This window comes from Dendrobates tinctorius, unplaced genomic scaffold, assembly GCF_039654945.1.
Source record: "Dendrobates tinctorius isolate UK_male_01 unplaced genomic scaffold, ASM3965494v1 ptg000214l, whole genome shotgun sequence".
Lineage (NCBI taxonomy): Eukaryota > Metazoa > Chordata > Amphibia > Anura > Dendrobatidae > Dendrobates > Dendrobates tinctorius.
In genome coordinates, this window is record NW_027361881.1 from 3,926,428 (window position 1) to 3,953,982 (window position 27,555).

At 42.3% G+C, this 27,555-nt stretch overlaps 1 protein-coding gene and 1 long non-coding RNA gene across 5 annotated transcripts in view; one reads left to right on the forward strand and one right to left on the reverse strand.

Moving 5' to 3' along the window:
- The window catches only part of LOC141058728 (uncharacterized), a 500,694-nt gene that overhangs the window by 323,950 nt on the left and 149,189 nt on the right, over positions 1-27,555 (reverse strand). The window lies entirely within an intron of this gene.
- Positions 24,357-27,555, forward strand: part of ZNF469 (zinc finger protein 469) — a 128,778-nt gene continuing 125,579 nt past the window's right edge. Inside the window, exons 1-2 of one of the 3 annotated variants that reach the window (XR_012222283.1) lie at positions 24,357-24,662; positions 25,937-26,780. The gene's annotated coding sequence lies outside the window, so the exon portion shown is untranslated. Of the gene's footprint in view, positions 24,663-25,251; positions 25,743-25,936; positions 26,781-27,555 lie in introns of those variants that run through there. The other 2 variants (XR_012222282.1, XM_073554929.1) reach the window with 2 other exon arrangements.

Here is a 27,555-nt window from a genome sequence, read left to right on the forward strand (position 1 = left end):
GATCACCTAATCAGAAGCACATTAAGTAGAATGAGGTGAACTCTGGTTGGAATTCAACGGCTGTCAGATATGTAGAGAAGCCGATTTTTACAAAACTGTGCAGTGGTCTCTTAATTTTTGCCAGAGCTGTATATGCCCATCTGATAAAACATAATCAATCAATCACAACAGGCGATGTCACAGGTGACCCTCCTCATTTCACAATGACCCTTGCACCCTGTCATTAGATGAGTCAGTACAAAAGATAGTACAGAATCTGTTACAGTGGGGGAAAAAAAGTATTTAGTCAGTCAGCAATAGTGCAAGTTCCACCACTTAAAAAGATGAGAGGCGTCTGTAATTTACATCATAGGTAGACCTCAACTATGGGAGACAAACTGAGAAAAAAAAATCCAGAAAATCACATTGTCTGGTTTTTTTTCATTTTATTTGCATATTATGGTGGAAAATAAGTATTTGGTCAGAAACAAGCAATCAAGATTTCTGGCTCTCACAGACCTGTAACTTCTTCTTTAAGAGTCTCCTCTTTCCTCCACTCATTACCTGTAGTAATGGCACCTGTTTAAACTTGTTATCAGTATAAAAAGACACCTGTGCACACCCTCAAACAGTCTGACTCCAAACTCCACTATGGTGAAGACCAAAGAGCTGTCAAAGGACACCAGAAACAAAATTGTAGCCCTGCACCAGGCTGGGAAGACTGAATCTGCAATAGCCAACCAGCTTGGAGTGAAGAAATCAACTGTGGGAGCAATAATTAGAAAATGGAAGACATACAAGACCACTGATAATCTCCCTCGATCTGGTGCTCCACGCAAAATCCCACCCCGTGGGGTCAGAATGATCACAAGAACGGTGAGCAAAAATCCCAGAACCACGCGGGGGGACCTAGTGAATGAACTGCAGAGAGCTGGGACCAATGTAACAAGGCCTACCATAAGTAACACACTACGCCACCATGGACTCAGATCCTGCAGTGCCAGACGTGTCCCACTGCTTAAGTCTGTACATGTCCGGGCCCGTCTGAAGTTTGCTAGAGAGCATTTGGATGATCCAGAGGAGTTTTCGGAGAATGTCCTATGGTCTGATGAAACCAAACTGGAACTGTTTGGTAGAAACACAACTTGTCGTGTTTGGAGGAAAAAGAATACTGAGTTGCATCCATCAAACACCATACCTACTGTAAAGCATGGTGGTGGAAACATCATGCTTTGGGGCTGTTTCTCTGCAAAGGGGCCAGGACGACTGATCCGGGTACATGAAAGAATGAATGGGGCCATGTATCGTGAGATTTTGAGTGCAAACCTCCTTCCATCAGCAAGGGCATTGAAGATGAAACGTGGCTGGGTCTTTCAACATGACAATGATCCAAAGCACACCGCCAGGGCAACGAAGGAGTGGCTTCGTAAGAAGCATTTCAAGGTCCTGGAGTGGCCTAGCCAGTCTCCAGATCTCAACCCTATAGAAAACCTTTGGAGGGAGTTAAAAGTCCGTGTTGCCAAGCGAAAAGCCAAAAACATCACTGCTCTAGAGGAGATCTGTATGGAGGAATGGGCCAACATACCAACAACAGTGTGTGGCAACCTTGTGAAGACTTACAGAAAACGTTTGACCTCTGTCATTGCCAACAAAGGATATATCACAAAGTATTGAGATGAAATTTTGTTTCTGACCAAATACTTATTTTCCACCATAATATGCAAATAAAATGAAAAAAAAAACAGACAATGTGATTTTCTGGATTTTTTTTTCTCAGTTTGTCTCCCATAGTTGAGGTCTACCTATGATGTAAATTACAGACGCCTCTCATCTCTTTAAGTGGTGGAACTTGCACTATTGCTGACTGACTAAATACTTTTTTTCCCCACTGTAATTACATCTAATGTAAATGTGAATTTCCTGGAACAACAGTAAGTCACAAAAGCAGGCACAAAAACAGTATGATTTCATATTTTTTTTATTTTTAATAATGTGATGTGGAAAAAAACATTTATATTAAAAACCTGATTTAAACAATTAGTAACTTTGTGATGACACATTCACTTTAAAGACCAACTCAAACTGATACAAATAAAATAGTTAAACTTTTATCCAACTACATTTTACAAGAAAATCTCCATTTTTTTAAAAAAAAAACAAAAAAAACAACATAGCAGGAATCCCTAAGCTGACTCTGACATGCACTCATTGAGTATTTCTCGCAAGTCACAATTTTTCTTTAACTTTTTTGAGCCCAATCTTTTTAAAAACTGCTTGTCACGTTCATTCCATTATCTTGAATGTTGAGTCAGACTCAGACGCAAAAGAGCGAACAAACTGGTGATGAAGTGGGTAAGAGCTAAGAGCCAGCAGTTATATAAAGTTATCCATTACACTCCATTCATTAATTCTGCTCCCACGATCGGACTTGGTTATATATACATATGTCTTTCTCAGACTTTTACAGATATCTGAGTGTATTTTTTGCTACATAAATAATCCATTAATTCCCCCAAAGAGTAGTGATTGTTGTGAATTCGCTTTCTGGCCTACCTCTGGTTACTAGTGAAGGTAGTGGAGCTGGTTATATTGACAGAGGGGTCGCAAGTTCTCTTTCCGGGCTCCCTCTGGTGGTTACTGAAGGTAATGGAGCTGATCTATATAACAGAGGCCTGCCACCTGATAATGAGGAGAATGACTGGAGATCTGGAGTTTCAGACTGGATTTTAAGGGGGCTTCACACATAGCGATATCGCTAGCAATATCGCTAAAGCGTCACCAATTTTGTGACGCAGCAGCGATATTGCTAGTGATATCGCTATGTGTGATATTTATCTCTGACCGGCTCCCCAGCTGGTTATCGCTGATCGCGCGAGAACGTCCTAGGCCGTTTCTCTGCGGCGGCTTCCTGCTGGCGCCGACGAGCGACGCGTGGACGTGGGCGGGAGGACGTCTTCATCGCCCCGTCTGACAGGTAAGTAACGACCGCTGCTGCGTCGCTGCTGAGATCTGCCTGTTTGGCAGCTCACTAGCGACCATTTAGCGATGCACCAGCGATCCTGACCGGGTCACATCGTTGTCTGGATCGCTGGTGATCGCTAAATGTAACGGGACCCTAAGAGAGCTGACTCCCTCTATCCCTGCTGGTTATTTTTTCCTGCCTCCTGAGGTCTTAGTTTCCAGCTCAGTCCTTGCATGCTCAGCTAAGTGTGCTTTTGCTATTGTTCACATTTGATCTGGTTTTGTCTATTTCAGTTTTGTGTGTTCAGCCAGCTCCGGCTGGGGCAGTGCTGAATTTCCATCCTTATGTTACTGCTTGTGCCAGTTTGTTTTTGTCCTTTATTAGATTGGCCTCTTTTTGCTCGGCTTTCAGAATATGCCAGAGTGCTGATATAGTGGGCGAAGTGTAGTGACTTCAGTATTTTTCTATCAGACGTGTTGGGCATTTTTTGCACGTTTTTTTGCGTGATTGCAGACAGAGTCTTTCCTTTCCTGTCCTGTCTAGTTAGTGTGGGTTCCATCGTTTGCTCAGTTTATTTTCCTACCTGCATTTGTGTTTTCATCTTGTCTCACTGACAATATATGTTTGGGGGCTATTACTTTGGGGTCTGCTCTGGGGCAGTTTAGATTTCCCGTTTTTTGCTTTAGGCTTATTTAGTTCTCCCGCTGTGTCGAGGCATCTAGGATCATCGTAGGCATGCTCCATGGCTACTGCTAGTTTTGTGGATAGGATCGGGGTCTGCAATCCGCTTAGTTACCAACCTCTCCGGTTTTCTGTGGCTTAGCTTGGTCTTCCTTTCCTCCTTGGTGACCCAATCATAACAAGTGATTATTGGTTTCTGGTGAATTTAGATAATGATGGATAGACAAAGAATAACCAAAATGTGCTTGGCAAATAGCTAATATTGATAACCGGTTATACAAAGGACTCCAATTCTACATTGCGTCTTACATACAAAGGACTCCAATTCTATATTGCGTCTTACATTATTAATTCCATCTACTGAAACTTAACATACCTGAAAGGACCATTTCACTCCTCAGACTCTAGAGCAATATTACAATTATGTCTTAATGATCTTAAACTATGTGTCTTCATATTTCCCCTAGTATTTTCTTCTAACTCTTGCAATGGAATCCTTGAAATGCTTAGGCTTCTATGGCAGCGTCCTGTGTAGCTGGACCAGAGTGAAAGGGTTTATTCATGGTTACCGCCCTGCCTTCTTAAATTACCACACCTAGGGCCTCACTGCTCCCTGGGCTGCTGTGTTTTTCTTTAACTAGAAAGAATCTCCGAATCAATGTCTAGGACAGGATGCAGGAGGATGCTGCACCTACTCTGAAAGTCTCAATCTTAGACTGGGGGTACAAAAAAAAAAATCAAAACTTTGAAGTATAAAATAAACTAACGCTGTGAGTATATTTAGTGAGAAAACCAGTAAGTCACTGAGAAGCATAGGCCATCCCCCTCAACAGATGTGAAGAATATCAGCAATGATCTGAAATACCACTGATTAATAATCCAGAAATGTCACTTTGGCTCTGTGGGAATACAAACGGCGAAAGGACTAGACACATGTATTATGAGCAAAGACATACAGTGGGGAAAAAAAGTATTTAGTCAGTCAGCAATAGTGCAAGTTCCACCACTTAAAAAGATGAGAGGCGTCTGTAATTTACATCATAGGTAGACCTCAACTATGGGAGACAAACTGAGAGAAAAAAATCCAGAAAATCACATTGTCTGTTTTTTTTTCATTTTATTTGCATATTATGGTGGAAAATAAGTATTTGGTCAGAAACAAAATTTCATCTCAATACTTTGTGATATATCCTTTGTTGGCAATGACAGAGGTCAAACGTTTTCTGTAAGTCTTCACAAGGTTGCCACACACTGTTGTTGGTATGTTGGCCCATTCCTCCATACAGATCTCCTCTAGAGCAGTGATGTTTTTGGCTTTTCGCTTGGCAACACGGACTTTTAACTCCCTCCAAAGGTTTTCTATAGGGTTGAGATCTGGAGACTGGCTAGGCCACTCCAGGACCTTGAAATGCTTCTTACGAAGCCACTCCTTCGTTGCCCTGGCGGTGTGCTTTGGATCATTGTCATGTTGAAAGACCCAGCCACGTTTCATCTTCAATGCCCTTGCTGATGGAAGGAGGTTTGCACTCAAAATCTCACGATACATGGCCCCATTCATTCTTTCATGTACCCGGATCAGTCGTCCTGGCCCCTTTGCAGAGAAACAGCCCCAAAGCATGATGTTTCCACCACCATGCTTTACAGTAGGTATGGTGTTTGATGGATGCAACTCAGTATTCTTTTTCCTCCAAACACGACAAGTTGTGTTTCTACCAAACAGTTCCAGTTTGGTTTCATCAGACCATAGGACATTCTCCGAAAACTCCTCTGGATCATCCAAATGCTCTCTAGCAAACTTCAGACGGGCCCGGACATGTACAGGCTTAAGCAGTGGGACACGTCTGGCACTGCAGGATCTGAGTCCATGGTGGCGTAGTGTGTTACTTATGGTAGGCCTTGTTACATTGGTCCCAGCTCTCTGCAGTTCATTCACTAGGTCCCCCCGCGTGGTTCTGGGAGTTTTGCTCACCGTTCTTGTGATCATTCTGACCCCACGGGGTGGGATTTTGCGTGGAGCACCAGATCGAGGGAGATTATCAGTGGTCTTGTATGTCTTCCATTTTCTAATTATTGCTCCCACAGTTGATTTCTTCACTCCAAGCTGGTTGGCTATTGCAGATTCAGTCTTCCCAGCCTGGTGCAGGGCTACAATTTTGTTTCTGGTGTCCTTTGACAGCTCTTTGGTCTTCACCATAGTGGAGTTTGGAGTCAGACTGTTTGAGGGTGTGCACAGGTGTCTTTTTATACTGATAACAAGTTTAAACAGGTGCCATTACTACAGGTAATGAGTGGAGGAAAGAGGAGACTCTTAAAGAAGAAGTTACAGGTCTGTGAGAGCCAGAAATCTTGATTGCTTGTTTCTGACCAAATACTTATTTTCCACCATAATATGCAAATAAAATGAAAAAAAAAACAGACAATGTGATTTTCTGGATTTTTTTTTCTCAGTTTGTCTCCCATAGTTGAGGTCTACCTATGATGTAAATTACAGACGCCTCTCATCTTTTTAAGTGGTGGAACTTGCACTATTGCTGACTGACTAAATACTTTTTTTCCCCACTGTAGAAGCCTTTCCAAGTCACAAATAACAAACCAAGCTTTATAACAGGCCAAGGTTATGCTGCCTTAAGGTGGTCGCAGGCCCTTGAATACTTTAAATTCTGTATACACATGTTAGATATACACATTGGTAGTCTCCCAGGGTACACACCAAGTGCTGAGCCCAAGAGAACTTGTCTCAATATACAGAGTATGATCTGCAAACTGCATGTCCTAAAGCAGGAGAATCTAATAGGCTTGATATATAGTTTTGCAGGAGAAGATTCAGTACAACTTGTACTTTATTCATCTACTCTTTCTATACTTAGGAGTCCAGGGGTCGGGCCTATTCAGGAGTCACATGTGCATAAAGATAGAGGTCAATCACTGGACTCTTCGGCAGAGGAAGAGCAGGGATTTAAGTGAATAAACTTATTATTAAATCCCCCTCCTTCAATATTAATCTGCTCAGCACTTCCTGGTCTATACTATTCTGCCCACAGATGGGACTCCATGTTCATCATACCCAATACCCTTTAACATCTGTGCATCATTCATTCTCAGACTGCAGGGCAGGTTACACAGAGTGCAACAATTAGTAAAACGTGTTACGTGTAACATAACGGTTCTCCATCACTGCTAGGGGAACATGCACATGATGCCCTTTAGATGTTTTTCAAGAAGGAAGATGCTTCAAGACACATTGGCATTTTCTGTAATGCAGCAACTTTTTTTTACATCTGTTTAGCTGTTGACTTTTAAAAAAGAAAAAAACTTACTGAATGAACTAGTGAGCGGCTTCCCAGTGAAGCCACCTTACAAACGGTCACGTCACTTCTTTTAACCACTTGGCATCTTTGAAAATCTGAATCCGGTTAAAGACGTTCAAGAGACTGATGTGGTAAGTCGAGTCACTTGGCCTCTTAAAGAGGCAGGTAGGAACCGTCTCAATTTAAATTCCGGCTGGTTTATTGCAGTCCTTAAAGACCACATCACAGAAAACTCAAATACAGCCCTTGTCCGGCTTAAAGTACAACATAAAGCATGAAGTCCATACACTAGTGCTGGTTAGCCCGCCTGGCTTAGAATCTAGCGTCTTAGCCCTTCAGCAAAGGCATTCAATACAGGAGATCTGCACACCTCCATACACACAGGCATGTATGAGACAAACAGCTCTTAATTTACACAGTCAACCAAACCCAGGGATGGAGATATGAGCAGCAGTCTCTCCCAACTCCTCAGCTGCTCACAATCAATCTGTCATGGCTGAATAACCCCTTTCAGTCCTAGATGTATTAAAGCATTAGTTTAACTGAATCTCCCAACCACTAGGTATCCTACAGCCACCTTTCTCTGTGCATATACAGTTGTGCTCACAAGTTTACATACCCCGACAGAATATTTGCTTTCTTGGCTTTTTTTCAGAGACTATGAATGATAACACCAAAACTTTTTCTCCACTCATGGTTAGTGGTTGGGTGAAGCCATTTATTGTCAGACTAGTATGTTTTCTCGTTTTAAATCATAATGACAACCCAAAACATCCAAATGACCCTGATCAAAAGTTCACATACCCCATTTCTTAATACCGTGTACTGCCCCCTCTAACATCAATGACAGCTTGAAGTCTTTTGTGGTAGTTGTGGATGAGGTTCTTTATTTTCTCAGATGGTAAAGCTGCCCACTTTTCTTGGCAAAAAGCCTCCACTTCGTGTAAATTCCTGAGCTGTCTAGCATGAACTGCGCTCTTGAGATCTCCCCAGAGTGGCTCAATGATATTGAGGTCAGGAGACTGAGATGGCCACTCCAGAACCTTCACTTTGTTATGCTGTAGCCAATGACAGGTCGACTTGACCTTGTGTTTTGGATCGTTGTCATGTTGGAACGTACAAATATGTCCCTTGCGCAGCTTCTGGAATGATGATTGCAAATCTGCTTCAATAATTTGCTGATAACGTGCTGCATTCATCTTTCCTTCAACTTTGACCAAGTTTCCTGTGCTTTTGTAGCTCACACATCCCCAAAACATCAGCGATCCACCTCCGTGCTTTACAGTAGGTGTCAACTTCTGTGCATGTTATCAGGCCAAAATCACCAGAGCATGTGAACTTTTGATCTGAGTTATTTGGATGTTTTGGGTTGTCATTATGATTTAAAAAGATAAAACAGAATGGCTTCCCCAACCATTAACCATGAGTGCAGAAAAAGTTTTAGCATTATTATTCATTTTCTCTAAAAAAAGGAAAAGAAAGGAAAATGTCTGCTGCGGTATGTAAACTTTTGAGCACAACTGTACACATGAAGACATTTGCAATGCGTATGTTAATTCTTTTTAACCCCTTTACTCCCAAGGGTGGTTTGCATGTTAATGCCCAGGCCAATTTTTACAATTCTGACCACTGTCCCTTTATGAGGTAATAACTCTGGAACGCTTCCATGGATCCCGGTGATTCTGACACTGTTTTCTCGTGACATATTGTACTTCATGTTAGTGGTAAAATTTAATTCAAATAACTTGTGTTTATTTGTGAAAAAAACGGAAATTTGGTGAAAATTTTGAATTTTTATGCCCTTAAATCACAGAGATATGGCACTCAAAAAACTTTTCCCACATGTTTACTTTACATCAGCACAATTTGGGAACCAAATTTTTTTTTTTGTTAGGAAGTTATAAGGGTTAAAAGTTGACCAGCGATTTCTCATTTTAGCAACACCATTTTATTTTTACGGACCACATCACATTTGAAGTCACTTTGAGGGGGTCTATATGATAGAAAATACCCAAAAGTGACACCATTCTAAAAACTGCACCCCTCAAGGTGCTCAAACCAGATTCAAGAAGTTTATTAACCCTTTAGGTGCTTCACAGGAATTTTTTTAATGTTTAAAAAAAAAATGAACATTTAACTTTTTTCAAGAAAAAAAAAATTCAGATTACATTTTTTAATTTTACCAAGGGTAACAGGAGAAATTGGACTGGAAAAGTTATTGTACAAATTGTCCTGAGTACACCGATACCTGATATGTGGGGGGGAACCACTGTTTAGGCGCATGGCAGAGCTCGGAAGGGAAGGAGCGCCGTTTGACTTTTTCAATGCAAAATTGACTGGAATTCAGATCGGACTCCATGTCAAGTTTGGAGAGCTCCTGATGACCCCTCAAGGAACTTATCTAGATATGTGGTGAGCACTTTGAACCCCCAAGGGCTTCACAGAAGTTTATAACGTACAGCCGTACAATTAAATAAATCATATTTTTTCCACAAAAATGAACTTTTCACCCCCAATTGTTATTTTCCCAAGAGTAACAGGACCCCAAAAGTTATTGTGCAATTTGTCCTGAGTACGCTGATACCCCATATGTGGGGGTAAACCACTATTTGGGCGCATGGCAGAGCTCGGAAGGAAAGCAGCGCAATTTGACTTTTTTGGCTGGAATTGAGATCGGACGCCATGTCGCGTTTGGAAAGCCCCTGATGTGCCAAAACGGTGGAAACCCACCAATTCTAACTCCAACCCTAACCCCAACGGGAAAATGGAAATAAATACATTTTTTTTACTTTATTATTTTTCCCTAACTAAGGGGTGATAACGGGGGGTTTGATTTACTATTTACAGCGGGTTTTTATTTTTGGCAGCTGTCGCATGCTAAAAGACGCTTTTTATTGTAAAAATAGTTTATGCATCACCACATTTTGAGAGCTATAATTTTTCCATATTTTGACCCACTGAGTCATGTGAGGTCTTATTTTTTGCGGGACAAGTTGATGTTTTTATTGGTACCATTTTCAGGCACGTGACATTTTTTTATCGCTTTTTATTCTGATTTTTGGGATATAGAATGAACAAAAAACAACGTTTCATGAATTTCTTTTGGAGGGTGCATTTACACCGTTTCGCGTGCGGTAAAATTGATAAAGCGGTTTTCTTCTTCGGGTCAGTACGGTTACAGCGATACCTCATTTATGTCTTTTTTTATGTTTTGGCGCTTTTATGCAATGAAAACAATTTTATATAAAAAATAATTATTTTTGCATCGCTTTATTCTGCGAGCTATAACTTTTTTATTTTTGTGCTGATGACGCAGTGTGGTTGCTCGCTTTTTGCGGGACAAGATGACGTTTTCAGTGGTACCGTGGTTATTTATATCCGTCTTTTTTGATCGCGCGTTATTGCACTTTTTGTTCGCGGTATGATGATAAAGCTTTATTTTTTGCTTCGTTTTTTATTTTTATTTTTTAAGGGGTTCAATAAAGGGGTTAACCAGTGGGACAGTTTTATAGGGCGGGTCCTTACAGACGCGGTGATACCAAATAGGTGTACTTTTATTGTTTTTTTTTTTTATATTCAAAAAATGAATTCATTGGGGAATTTTTTTTTTAATTTATTTAGCGATTTTTTAAAAATTATTTTTACACTTTTTTTTTTTTTTTTTAACTTTATTACATTGTCCCAGTGGGGACATCACTGTCATGTGACAGATCGCTGATCTGTCACATCACAGATCGCTGTGACAGATCAGCGATCTGTCACAGGCAGTGCTGCAGGCTTCCTCATGCCGGCGCTTTGCAGGCACTGAGGAAGCCACCTCCCTGCAGGCCCCCGAAGGTCCCCGCCGCCATTTTGGATTCGGAGACCTGCAGGGAAGGAGACCCCCGCAGCAGCGTTGCACATCGCGCTGCTGTGGGGGTCTCAGGGAAGCACGGAGGGAGCCCCCTCCCTGCCGATGCTTCCCTAAACCCCCGATACACTGCGATTGTGTTTGATCGCAGTGTGCCAGGGGTTAACGTGTCGGGGGCGGTCCATGACCGTCCCTGACACATAGTGCCGGGTGTCAGCTGTGATAATCAGCTGACACCCGGCCGCGATCAGATGCGCTCCCCCCGTGAGCGCAGCTGATAGCACTAGACGTACTATTCCGTCCTTGGGACTTAGGTCCCAGGTCACATGGATGGAATAGTACGTCTAATGTAGGAAAGGGGTTAAAGTGAGCCTGTCAGCAGGATTGTGCTCAGTAAACTACAGACACTGTCAGGTTGGCACCATCATACTGATTAAAATGATAACTTGCTGGATGAAATCCATCTTGTTTAATTTGTATTTGTAGTATTCAGTTAATGAGATTCTCGTGCTCTGGGACAGCCTGTGTGGGGGGCTGTGCAGGAGTCTTTATGTGGTGCTCTGCTTATATATTCATCCTTATGGCAGGTCAATGATCCCTCAGAGTCCTGCCACCTATGGTATATACGGTACAGAATGTTTTATAAAAAACAAAAAAAAACACATTCATCAGGCAGGTGCCTGCACTGTACAGTGATACGGTGGATAATATGCCAGTTTTCATTTTATTTAGACATGTAGTTTTGTTAAGGGAAAAAAATAATTATCTTAATCAAAATGGCGCCGGTGGCTGTGCCTGCACAGTGGCATCTATCGCGTTCTGATAGATGCGGCGACGCAGGCACCACCACAGGCGCCATTTTGGTAGAGAAAAAAATTAGGCTCCTTCAAGATGGTGCCGGCAGAGTCTGCGCAGTAGCATAATTCTGCTAGATGTTAAGGCGCAAGTACTGCCGGCGTCTTCTTGATGGAGCTTAACTTATTTTTTTCCCCACCAAAGTGGTGCTGGAGGCGCCTGTGCAGTAGCATCTATCGGAATGTGATTCATGCCACTGAATGTGATAGATGGTACTGCACAGGCGTGGCCGCCGGCACCATTTTGATTAAGATAATTTTTTTTCGAACAAAACTATACGTCTAAATTAAATTAATACGTGCATATTATCCACGGTATCGTGCTACGGCGCAGGAGATGGAGCCTGCCTGATAAATTCTATGCAATATGTAAAATAGGAGGAAGGTCACTGAGGGATCAGTGACCTATCATAAGCCATAAGGATGAATATGTAAGCAGAGCACCACATAAAGACCCACACACACAGGCCGCCCCAGAACATAAGAATCTCATTAACTGAAAACTGCAAACAAAGCTTGAACAACAACCACAAGATGGATTTCATCAACCAAGGAATCATTTTAATCAGTATAACGGCACCAACCTGACACCATCTGTAGTTTATTGAGCACGATCATGCTGACAAGTTCCCTTTAATGTTTATTTGGCCCTTTTACAGGCATGATATGGAGCGTACACGCCTGAAAAACACTTCCTGTGCACAAACCCCTAAAAAGGGTTATGCACATTTGGGACAATTTTCTTTTGGTCTACTTCACTTTGTCAGGCAGGTTCTATTGATGTGATTTCTTGATTGACAACAGGTGTGGCAGTAATCAAGTCTGAGTGTGGCTAGGGAACTTGAACTCAGCTTCACAAAGGTGTGCTAAACCACAGTTAGTTTATGTTTTTGGGGGGCAATCACTTTTTCACACAGGACCCTGTAGTTTTGGATTTCTTTTTCCCTTAATAATAAGGACCTTCATTTAAAAACTGCATTTTGTGTTTACTTGTGTTAGCTTTGTCTAATATTTAAATTGTTGGTGATCTGAAACATTTAAGTGTGACAAACATGGAAAATCAGGAAGTGGGCAAAAAATTTTCACACAACTGTAATTGGAGCTAAGAATCATTTTTTGCCTTTGGATCACATTAAAAATTATGCAGTTTTCCTTTTATGGCCTTTGTGTTTCGCTCTCTATAACTGACTGCAGAATCAGACAACGAGGTTGGATTAGTCCATCAGCCTCCTACAATTGAAAAACACCTGACATAGGAAAGATGTTTTCTATTGAAGTATGCAGATGGACAGGTCTGGTCACAAATCCTCCACCAGTAGCCAGTGTATGTATGGACAGATGAGCTGTGTAGTTCATGAGCAAAGCTGCACTAAGGCTATGTGCACATGCTGCGGATTGGTCTGTGGATTTTTCCGCGCGGATTTTACAAAATCCGCAGGTCAAAAGACCTGCGGTTTACCTGCGGTTTCACACCTCTACAATGGAGCAGGTGTGAAACCGCTGCGGAATCCGCACAAAGAATTAACATGCTGCGGATTTGAACCCGCAGCAAATCCGCGCGGAAAAATCCGCAGCATGTGCAAAGCGTTTTTTGTTTTTAATAGATTATAATGGTACTGTACAACGCAGCAGAAACTGCTGCGGATCCGCAGGGCCAAACCCGCAGCGGATCCACAGCAGAATCCGCAGCGTGTGCACATACCCTAAGAAGAGCAGGAGAACAGCCTGTCATTCCTATATAATACTAAGTGTCACAAAATCATGTCACCAACACAACTGTTATAAGGAATCTGTCACCACATTTCACCTATCTAAACTATTACTATAGGCATACAGGTTAAAGGCTGATGAAAATAGTGATACCTGTATGCCTCATAACAGATGCCTTGTTGTAGAGAAATCATCTTTTATTACTTTATATAAATGACCTCTTCCAGGTTCTGGAAGATAACTCTGCCCCCAGAGCTTATTTTACATGAAGGGGGAGTTTCCAGTCTGATGGTTACCATTGTTACCGATGTGTCAGTATTACCAGTGCAATGTGTAATGGTTACCAGTGTGAGACAAGTAACTAACACAGAACAGGAGAACTGAACTTTGACTTCTTGCAAACACATTTTTTTATTCTCTCTGAGCTCTGCTTTATTGCAACAATATTGCAACCATGTGTGCCTGTGTGCTGGAAGCTGAGAGGACACTGCAAGATGTGACAGCAGGGCCGGTTTTAGGCAAAGTGGGGCCCTAGGCAAAGTTTAAAATGGGGCCCCAAATGCTAACATATTGCACATCACACAGAAGCATTTCGGTTGTAGTTACATGCGCTGTGTTCAGGACGCTAAATGAGTGTGATCAACAATATTCTTTCCCGGCCTCTTTCCACCATCTGAGAAAGAATGATGGGGACAGAACAATCACTAATGGATCAATCTGTCCTCATACAGTATCATGTTATCAGTAACACATCTACAGTTTACACCCCATAGTCCTCCATATAATATAATGTGCCCCATAGTCCTCCATATATATAATACACTCCTCAGTCCTCCATATAAAATAATACACTCCCCATAGTCCTCCATATAGTATAATACACTCCTCATAGTCCTCCATATAGTATATTACACTCCTCATAGTCGTCCATATAGTATAATACACTCCTCAGTCCTCCATGTAGTATAATACACTCCCCATAGTCCTCCATATAGTATAATACTCTCCTCAGTCCTCCATAAAGTATAATACACTCCTCATAGCCCTCCATATATTAAAATACACTGCTCAGTCCTCGATATAGTATAATATACTCATACTGCTCTATATAGTATAATGCACTGCCATAGTCATCCATGTAGTACAATTCACCCCATAGTTCTTCATATAATGTATTCCCCATAGTCCTCGATACAGTATAATGCAGCCCACATACAGTATAATGCAGCCACCCCATAGAGCAAAATGCAGCCACCCCACAGAGTATAATACAGCCCCGCCATACAATATAATGTAACCCCCATAGAATATAATGAAGCCACCCCTTAGAGCATAATGCAGCTACCCCACAGAGTATAATGCAACCACTCCACAAAATATAATGTAACCCCCCACAGAATATAATGCAGCCCCCCTCATATAGTATAATGCAGCCCTTCCATAGAATACAATGTAGCCCTCCTCATTAAGTATAATGGAGCCCCCGCCCCCATACATTATAATCTAGCCCCCATAGAATACAATGTAGCCTCCTCATATAGTATAGTGTAGCCCCCTCATAGAGTATAATGCAATCACCCCGTATAGAATATAATATAATACAGCCCCCCCATAGAATATAATGTAGCGCCAAATAGAATATAATACAGCCTACCTCCCCATAGAATATAATGTAGCCCCCATATTGTATAACACAGCCTCCCCCATAGAATATAATGTAAAATGTACCCCCATGGTATATAACACAGCCGCACAGTATATAGCCCAGCACCACATGGTATATAGCACAGCCCCACATGGTATATAGCACATCCCCACATGGTATATGGCACATCCCCACATGGTATATTGCCCAGCCCCACATGGTATATAGCCCAGCACATGGTATATAGCACAGCCTCACATGGTATATAGCCCAGAACCACATGGTAAACAGCCCAGCACCACATGGTATATAGCACAGCACCACATGGTATATAGCCCAGCCACACATGGTTTATAGCACAGCACCACATGGTATACAGCCCAACACAACATGGTATATAGCCCAGCACCACATGGTATATAGCCCAGCCACACATGGTATATAGCCCTCCCCTGCCGAGAATGGCCCCACAGTCCAGCACACACAACGGTATATTTAAAAAAAAACACTATTCTTACCTTCTCCTCGTGCCCGCGCTGCTCCCAGCTCCTGCCTCCTGTTCTGCCTGGCACACAGTGAGAGCGCGATGATGTCATCGCGCACCCGCTCTGTCAGAAGCAGAGCGGGGAATGATGGGAGAGGGAGCGTCTGCTGATGCTCTCTCCATCATTGCTTTGCGGCAGCGGTGTTCAATGCTGTGGCAGGAGGAGTTGGCGCTGAGGGCAGGCGGCCCCCCTGCTTCACAGGGGTCCCATAGCGGCGGAATGATGTGCCGCTAGCTGGGGGCCCCTGAGGGAGCGGGGGCCCTAGGCAGTTGCCTGGTCTGCCTGCCCCTAACGCCGACCCTGTGTGTCAGATATAATCACACAGATCTGCAGTGAGATCAGGAGAACGGCTATCACACATCACACTGGTAACAGTGATAATCATCACACTGGTAAATGCCCCTTGATGCAAAATAAGCTCTGGAGGCAGACTTCCAGACAGCATCGACCCCAGAGCCTGGAAGAGGTCGTTTACATAAAGTGATAAAACATGATTTAGCCACAACAAGGTATCTGATATGAAACATACATGGAAGACATATTTCACATTCTATAACCTCTACAAGCATATTAATAGTTTAGATAGGTCAAATGTGGTGACAGACTCCCATTAAAGTAAAGATAAAGTACATGGCTGGACCCCACCAATGGGGTGAAGACCTCTAAACATTTGAAGAGGTTTATACAGTGTATATCACTGGTCTTGCAGATCTACGATTCTGAAGGGTCTTTACAGAAATGGCACCAGTGTGAGGGGCCATGTGGTTGATAACGGACCAGTTATGAAATCTTCTTGTCTGTGTATGGGTTGGCAAAGAGCACTTTAGCATGTATTTTTCGGTACATTATCTTTTTGTAGAAGGCCAGTACTAGTGTGTAAAGATATGTGCACACTGAGTTTTTTGAGCATTATTTTGGATTGGGTCTGCTTAAAAAATAAAACATCAGAAAAATTGCTTCAATTGCAATTGTTCCCATTCCTTTCTACTGTAAAAACCCTTTGCTGTTCATACATGCAGACTTTTCAGCTTCAGATTTTGAAAAACACCTGGGAGGGAAGGGGAGTGCATGTCATTTAGTTGAACTGGCTTCTGATGGATTTCGATCGAAACTAGGCACTGTCCAATTAATAGACTGCAAAAAAAGAGCTTTAGAAAAAAAAATATTTCCAAATATTAAAAAACAAACAAACAAAAAAAAACCCGTCACATCTGCTAAAGGAAGTTAATATTTCTTCCAAACCATCTGCAATGAAAGCGTTTTCTGAAGGGGTTCCACTTTAAGGTTATCTCACCCAGAACTTATGGAACAGAAACTGGGCACCAATTCTCCAAATCTCAAAACTCTTCAAAAACTTGTGAGTCTCTGCTACTTTGAAAAATTTGCAAAAAGACTCCGTGTGCACTCAGCATAAGGGTATGTGCACATAGGCTAAGTGCCCACACGTTGCAGAAATGCTACGGAATTGTCCGCAGCATTTCCGCAACTCCCTGCCGCGGGTAAAAAGCGTTTTGCAAGCATTTTTAGCTGCAGAATGCTTGCGCTTTCCAAGCGATTTAAAGCATCGCTTGGAAAGGTGATTGAACGGTTGGTCACACTTGTCAAGCATAGTGCTTGACAAGTGTGACTACCTTTTTACTATTGATGCTGCCTATGCAGCATCAATAGTAAAAGATAGAATGTGAAAAATAAAAATTATGGTTACCTTCTGATGGCCCCTGATCTCCTCAGCGGCGTTCTTGGTACGTTCTGTTCCCAGGGATGCTTTGCGCATAGGAACTTTGAGATGTCACGGTCACGTGACTGCAATGTCATCTCAGGTGATTAGCGCAATGCATCTCTGAGACCAGAAGATGTTGGCAGCGTGGGTGAGAGGAGGGAGAGCTCCGGGAGCCATCAGAAGGTGAGTATATCACTATTTTTATTTTAATTCTATTTTTTACAGGATTATGGTCTCCTCTCCACCGGACCCTGGGTACCATCCGCACATGAAGTGCTCACTTTACGCATGGTGGGCATAGCCACATGCGTAAAGTGAGTGTTTCAATGCAATCCTATAGAGGCGGAATCGCTGCGATTCCACAGAAATAATGGACATGCTGCAAATTTTACCGCTACGCGATTCCGCAGCGGTAAAATCCGGAGCATGAGTAACGGAAATTCCGGAATCCCATAGGATTCCATGGGGGTGCGTTTTAATAGCGTTTTTTAAGCGTTTCGGCTGCGGCAAAAACGCGGCGGAAAAGCATAGAAAACGCAATGTGGGCACACAGCCTTAGTCTTTTTACTGAGTTCTCGAAGTAGCAGAAACTTGTCAAATCTTCCTCAAAAAATTAAAGCTGTTAAAAAACTTTGAGTTTCTGCTAAGTTTCCACTCCAATAACTCAGTAAAATAAATTAAATATGCTTTCTCTAAAGTGCTTGGCTAAAATGACAGAGCTAGTGTCTGATTCATAATACCCTTGGTTCGGGCAGTAACAATTCAGCTGTCAGGTTCACTTATCCAGATGAGTGACATGAGGTCGGCACCATTTTGTTATTAAATGCAATTTGTTTATTGATGCTGGTCCTCCAGAGGATAGACCCATATTCCTAAAGGCACGTGCTAATGTGGAACTAACGTCAAACTGACAATACGCATCCCCTGCAAGGCATCCGCTCCAGAGGGGTATACATCCAGCAATCAGCGTATTTCTTCAAATGTGCAGAATCCAGCATTGCTAATAAGTGCACACATCAGGGAGTAAGCTTATGTTTGTAAGTCATGACCTCTGCAGAAGACAGAAAATTTGACATAAGTACAGCCCAACATGGGTTGACGCAAGGGATATTCTGTTATTTACTAAGACCTCACAAGAACAGCCAAGGAATAGAGATAAAAGAGATTAATATGCCTTTACAACCTAATAAATACAAAAAGTACCAGATATGAAAATGACATTGATTGTGCAAAGCTTCATTCATTAAACTACAGTTGAGTACATCTGTGCAGCATATATAGTACAGCATATCAATTCTATCTACAAACAGCATCCACCATGTTCAATTTGCACATTTTATGTCTTTGGTTGGCTGTTCCTGTACAGGGCACTGCAAATTTGGACATTAAAGTAATTACAAAATAGCCAGAGAAGTTTTCAAGCCATTACACAGGTCTACAAAAAACTGTCACAAGCCAAAGTTTTTTGAATGGATTTAGGATATTTTGAGGGTGCTGAATTTAAAAATCTCATTACTTTTCATTACTTCTGCTGAGTTGGTTCCGGCTTTTTAGATTATTTTCATGAATTACCGTATATATTCGAGTATAAGCCGACCTGAGTATAAGCCGAGGCCCCTAATTTTGCCACAAAAAACTGGGAAAACGTATTAACTCAAGTATAAGCCTAGGGTGGGAAATGCAGCAGCTACTGATAAATTTCAAAAATAAAAATAGATACCAATAAAAGTAAAATTAATTGAGACATCAGTAGGTTAAATGTTTTTGAATATCCATATTGAATCAAGAGCCCCATATAATGCTCCATACAGTTCATGATGGGCTCCATAAGATGCTCCATACAAGATATGCCCCATATAATGCTGCACCAAGGTTAATAATGGCCCCATAAGATGCTCCATATTAAAATATGCCCCATATAATGCTGCAAAAAAGGTTAATGATGGCCCCCATAAGATGCTCCATAGAATAATATGCCTCATATGCTGATCCATCCAGTCCTGGCATGCCTGGCTCCCCCGTCCTGTCCTGGTATGCGTGGCTCCCTCAACCTGTCCTAACATAGTAACATAGTTAGCAAGGCCGAAAAAAGACATTTGCCCATCCAGTTCAACCTATATTCCGTCAAAATAAATTTCCAGATCTATGAGCGGTCACGTGGCCCCTGCTCATTCAGGTAATGAATATTCCCTCCAAGCCTATGGGAATAGAGAGGTGTGCATATTCATTACCTTAATGAGCGGGGCCACGTGACCGCTCAGGCACATTAAGAGCTGCCGGCGCTGGGACCAATGAGATGCTGCAAGGGCGCCGGGACCAACGAGATGCTGTGAGGGCATGCAGGAGGGTGAGTAGGATGTCTTCTGGAATCAGGTGGCTGCGGGTATCATTGTGCGTGCTATAAGAGAAATGAAAATTCATCTCTCTTTAGCAGCAGCACAGGCTTTAGCAACAACCACCAGCTCCTGGTCTGTCACCTGTCGCTCCCCCTCCCCCGCCGGCTTTCTGGGACAATTGACTAGAGTATAAACTGAGGGAGGCATTTTCAGCACACAAAAAAATGTGCTGAAAAACTAGGCTTATACACAAGTATATATGGTACTTGTAAGAAGAACAGTTAATACCTACCTTTTTCAGTACAGGATTTGTCTAGTTTTGAAGACCTATGTTCATGTAGCATACATACTAGAAAATTCAGAGTTAATAGAGAGAGTCCTCTGCTTTGGATCCTCACCTCTTGGATGAAGTGGTTAACATGTACAAAAAGCATCACTAGTTACATGGAAAGCTCATTGACATGAAATTATTACTAGGTTTTCCCATTGCATAGAGACTCACCAGAGGGACACTTCTTGATCACTTTTGTTTTGTTTTTGTTTTCTTGCCAAGGAAACTTTCTAACAAGTTGGGATTGTTTATAATGGATACCCCCTTTAACCCCTTAGTGACAGAGCCAATTTTGACCTTTCTGACCAGGCCAATTTTCACAATTCTAGACCCTCTCTCTTCCTTGCGCTCCGTTGTGACCAGGATACAACCCAGAACTGTCACCGCTTCCTCTCATGAGGTACCTGGCTGGAGCTGCATTTTTAAATAAAGCACAGCTGGCGCTCCTATTTCTGACCGTCTCCACGCTATCTGAATTTTCACAATTCTGACCACTGTTACTTTGCATGGTTATAACTCTGGAAAGCTTCAACGGATCCCACTGATTCTGAGACCGTTTTTTCGGGGCATATTGTACTTCAGGATAGTGTTAACATTTATTTGATATGACTTGCGTCATATTACGTCAACTAAAATTTGGCAAAAATCTTGAAAATTTTGCAATTTTCAAGCTTTTAATTTTTGTGCCCTTAAATCAGTTATGTCTCACAAAATACTTAATAAATAACATTTCCCACGTCTACTTTACATCAGCACAACTTTGGAAACATCATTTTTTTGTTAGGACGTTATAAGGGTTAAAAGTTGACCTCTCATTTTCTCATTTTTCCAACAAAATTGATAAAACCACGTTTTTTATTTTAGGGACCACAACACATTTGAAATGACTTTGAGGGGTAAATATGACAGAAAATACCCAAAAGTGACACCATTCTAAAAGCTGCACCACTAAGGATGCTAAAAACCACATTCACAAAGTTTATTAGCCCTTCAGTTGCTTCACGAGAACTAAAGCAATTTAACTTTTTTTCACAAAAAATTTACTTTGGACCCAAACTTTTTTATTTTCACACGTGTATCAGGAGAAAATGGACCCCAAAATGTGTAATGCAATTTCTCTTGAGTACGCATATGTGGGGGAAATCCACTGTTTGGGCCCATAGCAGGGCTCAGAAGAGAAGGAGCACCGTTTGACTTTTTGAACGTAAAATTGTCAGGAATCGATGGCAGGCACTATGTCACGTTTGGAGACCCTCTGATGTGCCTAAAAAGTGGAAATCCCCCACAAGTGACTCCATTTTGGAAACGACACCCCTCAAGGATTTTATCCAGAGATACAGTAAGCATTTTGAACCCACAGGTACGTCACAGAATTTGATAACATTAGGTCGTCATATTAATTATGTCATCATTAATGTTGAGCAAAAGTGGTACTCGAGTTTGCATCGGGTGCTTGGGTATGCATCAAATATCGCGGGTGCTTCAGTGACATGCTTGCGGTCCTGCCCCGTATGTTTCGCGGCTGTTACCGACACCCCAAAACAACCATGAGGGGATCTTCGATACTTGGTGCATATTTGAGCATCCAATGCAAATTCAAGTAGCGAGCACTTGTGCTCAACACTAGCTGTCAAATGATAATCTTTTTTTTTTTTTTTTTTTTTTACTTTTTAAAAAACCCCAATTCTTACTCAAACCCTAACACACCCCTAACCACAATCCTAACCACAACACAACCCTAACCCCAACCCTATCTCAACCCCTAAACCCAACACAACCCTAACCCCAACCCTAACAAAACCCTATTCCCAATCCTAACCCTAACTGCAAAGAATAGAAAAAAATTGCAATTTTTTTTATTGTATTATTCTTATCTAACTAGGGGGTCACAAAGGGGGGTTTGATTTACTATTTTTCTATTTTGATCACTATGATAAGGTCTATCACAGTGATCAGAATGAACCAATAGAAAAAATCTATTGTTGCCGGGTATCGGCCAGCAGATCTCGACGGACGTACTGTGCATGCACCCACCATTTTCTTCCTGGAAGATGACATGGAGGGCCGGGGGGGAAGGAGCAGGAGGATCCAGGAATGGCGGAGGTACCGGGGGACCCCATTTCTTTCTCCTCTGATATACTAGATCAAATGAATTGAAAATCTGACTTTTTTCTTGTGATCGCTATTATTCAGTGAATAATTGCGATCACGTGACAGGGGACCATAAAAAGCGGACCTGATCATGTTCTCTAGGGTCTCAGCTACCCCCGGGGGCGCTATACCCTTATTTCTCAGGGATGATAAGGAATAAACACACTTAACTGCCGCCGTTAAAAGGCGTATCGGCGGTCATTAAGGGGTTAAAGAAAGTTTTGACTAGGGCTGTGGAGTCGGTAAGCAAAACCTCCATCTCCTCAATTTCCATGACACCGACTCCTACTCCACCAAAATGGGCTCAGACTTCGACTGCACAACCCTGTCATGGCTGTGGAGTCAGTCAGCCAAACCTCCAACTCTGACTCCACCAAAATGGGCTCCGACTCCGACTCTACGACTCCAACTCCACAGCCCTGGTTTTGACACAGTACAGGGGTTACAAACGAGCCTAAGAGTTCCTTTATATTCAGGGAATTGCACTAATATAAGTCTACAATAAAAGGCATGTGTCACACAACATTAAAATAGATGGTGTCTCCTCTGATTGTCAAAGGGGTCACATTGCAACCAACATTCTACCAAGACTATAGCAAAAAGTCAACCCAGTTTGAATTCTGGTAGCAAATAGTGCACAACTTTGCATGCAACTAAAATAGCTGGTCCACCTGCAAATAACACAAAATATTTTTGGTCTAGGGACCTGAGAGTTGTTGTTGCCTGACCAGAGTCGCCATGCTTCCTAACCTAAATTAGAAAGTTAAAAAATAATGCAGTCAATGTTTAGTATCGACATAGACAAATTCCATTACATTTGTTTTTAAATTAAATTCCTTTCACTTAGTAGGCTCCAAAAGCAACAAATCTGTATAGCTCTACATTGATGTGTCAAAGCAAAAACAAAAAGTGCGGAAGAATAAGAGGAACTCAGGAAATTTTACAAAATATTTAATTTTTTTTAGCAAAGGACATGTCCTCTTAAACAATCACCCCACTATTTTTTTTTTATTTTAGCGTTATGCAACTAGTCTAAGTTCCCTGGCCCTAGTATTATACTCACCAGCCACTATGTTCAGCTGCTCCCGGCCAGTCTGGTCTTGCGGCAACATCTTTTGACCACAACTTTTGACTTAAGGGAAATCAGAGGTAACAGTCAATAGTTCTCAAATTAAGTCTATGAGTCTCGTTTTGGCCCTCCTAGACATACATTGAGTAGTGACTTCACAGCAAACACTGAATCCGGCAGGTTACAAACTGCAGAAGACCAACCAGCGCAGCACTAAGAAATGAAGAAGACTGTTCATTGTACAATTCCAGTGCTGCAAAAAAAAGAAACAAAAAAAAGCTGGAGTGGCGCTTTATTAGGCTATGTGCACACACTGCGGAATCACCTGCGGGTTTTTCCCCGCAGAACCGCAGGTAAAACCGCAGGTAAAGTGACCTGCAGTATTCCTGCGGTTATGCCCTGCGGTTTCACACCTCTACTATGCTAAAGGTGTAAAACCGCAGCGGAATTCGCAGAAACAACTGATATGCTGCAGTTTATAAACCGCAGCAAAACCGCGCGGAAAAAAACACAGCGTGAGCACTGCGGTTTTGAAAACCCATAGGGTTACATGGTACTGTACCATGTCTGCGGAACTACTGCGGTTCCGCAGGGCCAAAACCGCAGCGGAACCGCAGAAAAAACCGCAGCGTGTGCACATAGCCTTATGCTATATATATTGCTTATATAGCGTTATCATATTCTGTAGCGCTTTACATACATTATCATTGCTGTTCCCAATGGGACTCACAGTTTAAATTCCCTATCATTATGTCTTTGGAGCTTTATAATAAAAAGATTGCAGTGTTAACATTGTAGTGTTAAATCCCCTTCTACCTCAAATGCTGGTTAGTTTAGACCCAACAGTGATCACTATCAACTAAAATCAATGCCATGCGATCTTAGAAGGCAGAATTTAATCCCATTATGTCCACTAAACAGCTTTTTATGACAGTTATCACTACTTTGATCAGAAGGCAGATCAGATATAGTAAATGCAGACTTTGTTGTTCTTTTTTATAGTATGGACTCTACACACATCCCACTAAAATTCACACATAATCTGGTGCACATTTTGAGCAGACTATCCACAGTCTGATCCACAGTTGTCCCATCTGGGAGATGTTTGGCAATCTGCAATAAATCCAGCTTCAAAAAGCACTTGTGTATTACTGCATTTGATAAGAAAAGAATGGCACAGAGAAGGTGCATTAGCTGCATTTAATCGGAAGCAGCAGTAGGTACTGACAGATGACAGAAGTGGTATTGCAGCCTGGAGGAGGGGATCCAGGTCCCAGCAGCTGAGATGTGAAGGAACTTTTTCAGCAGTGTCTGAAGCCTTGTGAACACTGAGTGCTACTGGCTGCAGAGATTCATAGAGGGCGTGAGCTGCAGAGCCGGAGCCTCCGCTCAGTAATGAAGCTTTCTCAGTCTGTTCATACATTACTACGGAACTAGCATTCTGCTGCTGGCTTTAGATCGCAATGATCGCTGCAGCCGGAGGAGTGAGGCAGCCATATGATGTAGCATGCTGATGATGAGGTAAGAGATCTCGCTTCCTCATCTATACTATATATATAGAAAAGTCCTAGCAGTCTCAGCTGCTGCTTGTGGTAGGACTGGTAACAGCAAGGCTGTATTTTTTAAATTGCCAGTAGAGATGCTTAGATACAGCTACTGTTCACCAATTTGCTTCCCAGTGTTAGGATCTGTGAATGGATCCAGTAGTTGTTTTCTGTTGGCACAATATAACAGGGCTGTTAGGCTGTGGCACTGGATGGGAACAGCAGCTCATGGTGGTGTTGTGTCTGCATCCATTCTCATTTGTGCATTTATATTTACTTGGATTGCATTGCGTGTGTTAGATGGATACTGGGATACCGGTGACAGTGTGTAACTGGATGGACAATGACTAATTATGTCATCTGTCAGGAGTCACCAAATGCCTGCACCCCTTCCATGCCAGCTGGGCACCTTGCCCAGTATGCATTGTCAATTCCAGATGACAGATTCTGCAGCTGTTGCCAGCTCCCCCTGCCTCCTATTTCGGAAGTTGCTCAAGTTGAGCTGTAGAAAGGATTTTAATCCTGGAAAGCATTGTATTGACTATAACAATATAAACAAACACAGTTTTCGGATATTAGTCATGACAACATTGCTGTTTGGGAACATTATGCCAGCGATTAAAGAAAAAACTACTGGAGGGATCTTTAACGATGCAGATAACTAATTCATGTGATAGCAACAGAAATGTGAAAGAATGAGTGAACAAATGAATGAATGCCTGCTTCTAATTACACAAATGACAATATTGTATACTTTCTTACACAATGTAGGGTTTTGCTTATGTGTAATGAAGGCGTCCTGAGCAGGGATGGATCTCAGTCCTGTGCCTGGAGGCTGCAGAATGGGAGTGGACTGGGAATCAGCTGTAGGGGAGAGCAGCTGTCTCATGGAGAAGGGGAGTTCCTGACATTACGGAGGCAGTCTCATACTCTACACTTAGGGGCATTCCTTTCTTCCTGCTGCAGTCTGCGGCTGCTGCCATTGTTAACCCCTGCGACACCATAATAAATGCAGCACAGACACTTCATCGCTGCCACTCATCCCAAAGTGACGCAGGTACATGATATCCCGGCTGATCGGCACAGGATATGGCTTCTGTAACTAAGTTCCAGGCTGTTTCTATGGCTTTGCCATCACATACACTTAACAATCACCCCCACACAGGAATAATTTGGGAATCTGGAAAGGAAAATACACTTTTTTTTTCTCTGCTGGAACTGAGGGCCTTTTTTGTTTGATTTCTCCTGCAGATAATGACAGCAGTGAGCAGCGCTATGCGGAGTACAGTGGGGTTATTCTCCAGGAACACGTGTAGCTCCTGTTCAAACTACCAAGACAAGCACCATTCTCAGGAATGGCGGAATCACAGACTGGGGCACTTATCTTGGGCTTCGGCAAGGCCTCTGGCCTATTACCATGAGGCATGCTGCCCTTCTATAAATGAAGTTAGGATATACTGCAGCATATAAAAGTATATTCACTTCAATGCTGATAGATATGTAATGCACATATACTATTATACAGGAGCAGACACAGACAGAAGAGGCCTCTATGCAAGAAACATATGCACCATTAGCAGTCCAATATCTCATCAAAATGCACAATTCCATCTGGTTTTGAGGCGGATGTGGCCGCCTTACCTCTTGGGCCCCATTGCGCCTGCACATGTTGCACCAATGGCCTGTCCGCCTCAGCTAGTATAACTGAATGGCTGAGAGTACGGAGCTTGCACTGATCTTACCGATGAGGAAGTACTGGGAGATGAGCGCAGGCTGACAGATGCACTATGGGGCCGCTGCTTCTTGTACTTACTGCTACATACAGCTGGATGTGTACACTGGATTCTGTCACTGGAAGACGAGGCACTTAAGCGAATTCCCATTCACTGTTGGACAGAGTAGACTTTGCGGTTTCCCGAATTTCAGACTGCTTAACTCTCAGAGAGCCTGTCAGGTCTACGTCCAGCAGACTATTACGTAGAACTATTAAGCAATGTGCTACATATCCACTGCCTAAAATGTGGAAAAGACTAACTAACTATGATATCAATGACTAACTAACTATGATATCAATATTATTGCAAGCAGTAGGTTACATGCAATGAGCATCCGGCTGCAATGTTGTCTAGTAGGTTGCAACATAATAATATAATGTGCTCAAATGTATACATACAATTAGCTAAACTGGCCTGGAACAGATATAGACAGACTCAAAGGATGGGGATCTGAGCAATTCAGAAATATCTCAGTTCAAAGTTATGTTGGGAAAACCACAGAACAAGTATGTCATTACTGAGCCACAGTGAGACAAGACATAATATATAATGTGGGCAGAGAGATACAACATCTCGTCCGCTACACTTCCTCAGTGGGGTTACTGAAGATGTGGCCTGAATACTTCTAAGACTAACGTGGCATTATCACAGCAACAAGTAGTAAAGAATCAATGGATTTCAAAATGTGAATCATTGTGGGGCGCACAGATCCTTCAGATCACTGTAAAGATAGTTTCTGCTGCAGACAGGAAAATAATGCTGAGTTCTTGAAGTTCATCTGCTGGTCTGGTGAAAATGTGAATAAGGTTTGATGGCGTTAACGACGCTGCACCCATTGCAGATTGCTCTGCTGTTCCTCAGTGTCTGCTCTCGGTGCGAGCTGGGAGTTTTGTGAGACGAGAGTAATGTTTTTCCATTTAGCATTTATTTTTCCTTTCGTTGTTCCCTCTCTAAGAAATGAGGTGTTCTGGGGTTAGCTCATAAACTTAAGGACAAGCAGCAGTGTCTGGAGCCAGTCATAACATAGTAGCGCAGTGCGCAGGCCTGACATACAGTGTCGTTCTCACTGCTGCCCTGTATAAGTCAGATGGGAAG